The following is a 4,794-nucleotide window of genomic DNA, read 5'->3' as shown; positions in this document are numbered from 1 at the left end:
TTAAATAAACATCTATTAAAGTATAAATGTCATTAGAAATATCAAAGAAAAATTAATTAATTAGTATAAAGAAAAACGAGAAATCGAGAAAACGACAAAACTCGGTGTTACCGAAAAATTGAGAATACAACCCGAATAGGGGCATTGTGGTCAATTGACACCCTGAGTTGCCTTTTGACCTAAATGTCCATTAAAAATAAATGATATTGCACCTAGAAAATGCCATAAAAATTAGAAGTCAATTACATAGAATAAATGAAGGAAATCTAAGGGATGTAATTGAAATTAACTAAAGTTGATTATTATAATGCTTAGGATGATTAATGGAGCACTATGGGATTAAATAAACCTTTAAGTAGACAGATGTAAAAGCCATTTGGGATAGAAGATGAATTCATCTTCAACCTCTCAAAACAATGGCCGAATGGAACTCCATGAAAACTCCATGGCTGAAACATGAACAACCACCATGCACCTCCATTCAAGCCCTCATTTCACTTTAACTTCTTCATTAAACCTTGCCTACACAACAAGAAGGAAGGGTTTTAATGAGTTTTTAACAAGCTTCAAATTAAGTAAGTGCTCATTTCCTCTCCCTTTCTTCATTAAACTTTGAGTGGATGTTGTGGGTAGTTGATTTGTGGAAGAATTTTTGAAGTTTGATAAATTAGTGGAAATATACATTTTGGTAGCCATGGAACCTCAATAAGAACAGCTTATTCTTGCATGTAATTAGTGGTTTGAATGATGATTTAAATGTTTGATTGTATGGCAGTTGAATTCCATGTGTAAGGTTGATTTGAAAGCTTGAAAAATTGTTTAAATGGAAATTTATGGGTATGTGTAAACTTGTGGTAACTTCATGAAGAAGATTGAAGTGTTTGAGTTCATAAAATATTGTTGAATCATGTTGTCATTGATGGCAGCATGTGTATATGAATAATTGTTTGAATTTGGATATGTGTATAGTGGTTTGAATTTGGACATGTAAATGAGGTATGTCTTGTGGTTAATTGTTGTAATTGGACTTGGAAAATTCTGTATTATAGTGTGTATGTTGAATGTGGTTACAGCCTGCCAAAATGACCAAAAATGAGTTGCTAAATGTGTTTATGTTATGGTACAAACCAGAATTGGCATGGATGTGTAACTTGGTAAGTGTTAAATGTGTAATTGATGAGTGATGAACAATGTGTAATAGGGCAGTGTGTGTTTTGGCTTAGAACCTTAAGTGTGTGTGGCTCTAATTGGTATGAGACCAATTGGAGGTGAAACTAGGCACAAAATATGCCAACTTTCATGAAGGAAGCTTACCAAAATTTTGCTTAGAAGGTGACTTGAAAAATGACCAAATCTGGATTAGTGCATTTAAGGACTGAAAATTTATCATTTGGGCAACAGTTAGTGTTTTGGCCATAACTCACTCAAAACAGGTCTAATTGACCTGAAAATTTTCCCATGAATAGTTGAGACATATATCTACAACTCTTATGAAGACATGAACACCCAAAAATGACCATAAGCAAGTTAAATAGCTTGCATAAGTTTAGGTCTAAAAACTGGCCGAACCAAAAGTGACCTAAAAATGACCTAAAGTAACCATTTTGATACATTTTGACCAGCATTGGTAGATTGACCATAACTTGGACTACATAACTCAGAATGACCTGAAATTTTGCTCGTGTGCAATAAGACATAGACCAATAAGTTTGTAGTCTTGACCGAAACCCGAAAACCGAGTGAACTAGGTCATCCGGCTAAGTCAAATTAGTATACCGAAATCTGGCAAATTGCAATAAAATGCAATATACTTGAAAATGAATTTGGTAACATGTACCAACACTAAATGGCTATAAAATGTGACATATTGGTAACATTAGAATTGACTCACTTAGAGTGCATCAAGGGTCAACATTATAGGTTGACTAATGAAATGAATTGAAGGGAACAATACCAAGAAAATTTAAATATTGGATTTTATTGTTAGAAACAAATTCATTGAGTACTGAAACACTTTAAATTGTGTGAATCAGTTGAAAAGGATATTGAGAAGTATAAGGAACACTGAGTCAGGGCCAAGAGGCATATATTAGAGGTTTGTGCACAATAGTTATTTCTTTTGAATTTTTCAATTGAAATAAATTATGATTATTTGTATGTTATTGTTTTAAATTGTGTTTGTGCACAATAATTTTGATTTCTCATTTTCTACTTAAAAATTTAATTGAACATTATAGTTTTAAATTGTGTCTGTGCACAATACTTTTTATATTCATTGCTTTTACCAGAAAATTTATTTGGAGAAATGAGTTATGAATAATATTTGATTGTTTTGGCTTTGGAAATCTTATTTGGAAATTATTGTGTTGCCTACTTTGTAAATAGAAATTTTGAGATAAAATATGATTTGTAGTTTGTATGAAATATTTAAATATTGTGATTTGGAATTGTTTTGATTCACACTTGGCATGACACTGTTATTATATTCCTCATTCTTTGACTTATCAGTCTGAGGTGAGTGTGATTATATTCCTCCCTCTTTGACTTGTCAGTCTGAGGTGAGTGTGGATGAGTACTCATTATTTAGCTAGCTTCCTCCCTCATTGATTTCGATTATTGGGGTGAGTGTGTCTTGTTGTGGTGTATAACACGACATGTGCAGAAAAATTGTGTCATGGCCTCAAATGGTGTTATTGATTGGCAAAACTGTATTATTCAGTTATTTGATCAAATGGTGTTATTGATTGGCAAAACTGTATTCTTCAGTTATTTGATCAAATGGTGTTATTGATTGGCAAAACTGTGTTATTCAATTGTTTGATCAAATTTGTGTTATATGAACTTTGTAAATTGTGAAATGGAATTGTGAATTATTTGATTTGTGAATTGTCAATAAAAGATTTATATATCGCATTTCAAATTGTTATTGTACACCACTGAGTAAATTTTACTCAGCAATAGCTTTTCATTGCTATCGCAGGTAGACAGACTGACAGGGCAGCAGACTAGGCTGCTAATGCTAAATTGAGAGTTCATGGGGTATATTGAGTATACAATATTTTTTGCATTTTATATTGTAATGTATGTTCACTTATGTATATATTGTTCTTGGTTTTGAGCAGTTGTAAATTAAAATTATACATTAAAATTGTAAACTAAATTTGTAAATTATTTTGGCTTGTAAATATTGTGATATATTTCTTTTATCTCGGTTTTTGGAAACACTGGGAAATTGGTTGTTGAACTGTGTTGATAATGTTTGAGAAATTTATTGTGTTGAACAAATTGTTGGGGTTTGGGATTGAGGAATTATATATTTGAAGTGCTTTTTACAGGTTTTTGAAGAACTGTTTTATTCAAAATATAGATGGCACTGCCAAAATTTTTACAGAAATTATTAATACTTTAAATATGTTATTTGGTTTCACTTCAGTTAAAAATTTTTTTAACACCTGTCAATAGTGCTCACCACTGTAAAAAGAAGTAAGAAAAGTTTTAAAATCCCTTGTAGTGTATTTAATGGGTTATCAGTAGACGAAGTTGATAATTCATTAGGTATACTACGGGATCATGTTATGCCTTACGGAGGGGTAGGGTGTGACATTTAGGCCGAATGTTCTTCATGGAAGTTGTTACCCTATGTCTTATGATTACTCAAAATTTTAAATTTCAATTTTTTAGGTCTTGTAGAATTAATTATAGCAAACTAACTGGCCTAGACTCAGGTATCCTGTGTTTATAGGATTCCAGGTTTGGGTCAGTGTCTTTGACTTCCATTTTAGGATTTTTACACTAAAATTTTGAGAAACTTTTCTAAATCAAAGTTGAAGCCCTATCTCTTAGGTTTTTAGAACAGTTTGGCTCATTCAATTTGGGATTTTCTAGTGAAAGTTATGGTATAAATTCTATTCTAGGGTTAGGTGGTGATTGAGGCAAATTCCAAGATTTGGTGTACTAATTTGTTCTAGCAATTTGGCCTAGTTCCCTTGGCTTCTGGGTTTTGGTAAAAATATCAATATTGTAGATCTATGTCTTATAAAAATTGTGACACTTGTTTCATTGCTTTTGCAATTTTGTAAACCAAGTTATGGCCTTTTTGCCAAAACTAGTATGGTAAGCCTATGTCTAACAAATTCTGGGCAGATTGGTTTTGGATAATTTTGTTGATCTAATTTGTGCTAACAATTTGACTTGGTTAGAGGCAGATCTGGGTTCTATGTTCTCCATGAAAAATGTGCTCCTATGTTTACCCTTTCCAATGGTTCAAGAATCAGGTCATTCTGACCTTCCTAGTGTGAGTTATGGCCATTTGAACATTTACTGTTCATTTGATCATTTTTCCAGGTCCAGATTAGGGTTACCCAGATTCAAGCTACTTTTAGGCCAGATTAGGGACAGTTTTTGGTTATAGTTTCTTCATGGAAAATGTTGTAAATTGTCCTAGGTTTCATCTCCAATTGGCCTCACACCAATTGGAGAAACACAATTCAACTTATGGCTTAAAAACCACACTGGACTTAAGGTTCAATTTCATGCACAGAAAAATCAGCACTCCCAATTTCAAATCCTTCCAACTCCCAAACTTCATTTCACATTCATAGCACTTATCATAGTCAACAATTCATCTCAACATCATCAATTTCAAGCCATACACAAAATTCTCAAATTTTCACAAAAACCCTAACTTTAAATTTCTAATTCATGGCATACATATACCAAACTCATACTAATCACTTTATCCATCATTTATACTCATCAATAACATAAATAAACCACTTAATTTCATCAAAAATC

This window comes from Hevea brasiliensis, chromosome 4, assembly GCF_030052815.1.
Source record: "Hevea brasiliensis isolate MT/VB/25A 57/8 chromosome 4, ASM3005281v1, whole genome shotgun sequence".
Classification (NCBI taxonomy): domain Eukaryota; kingdom Viridiplantae; phylum Streptophyta; class Magnoliopsida; order Malpighiales; family Euphorbiaceae; genus Hevea; species Hevea brasiliensis.
Note: the sequence above shows the minus strand (reverse complement) of the source record.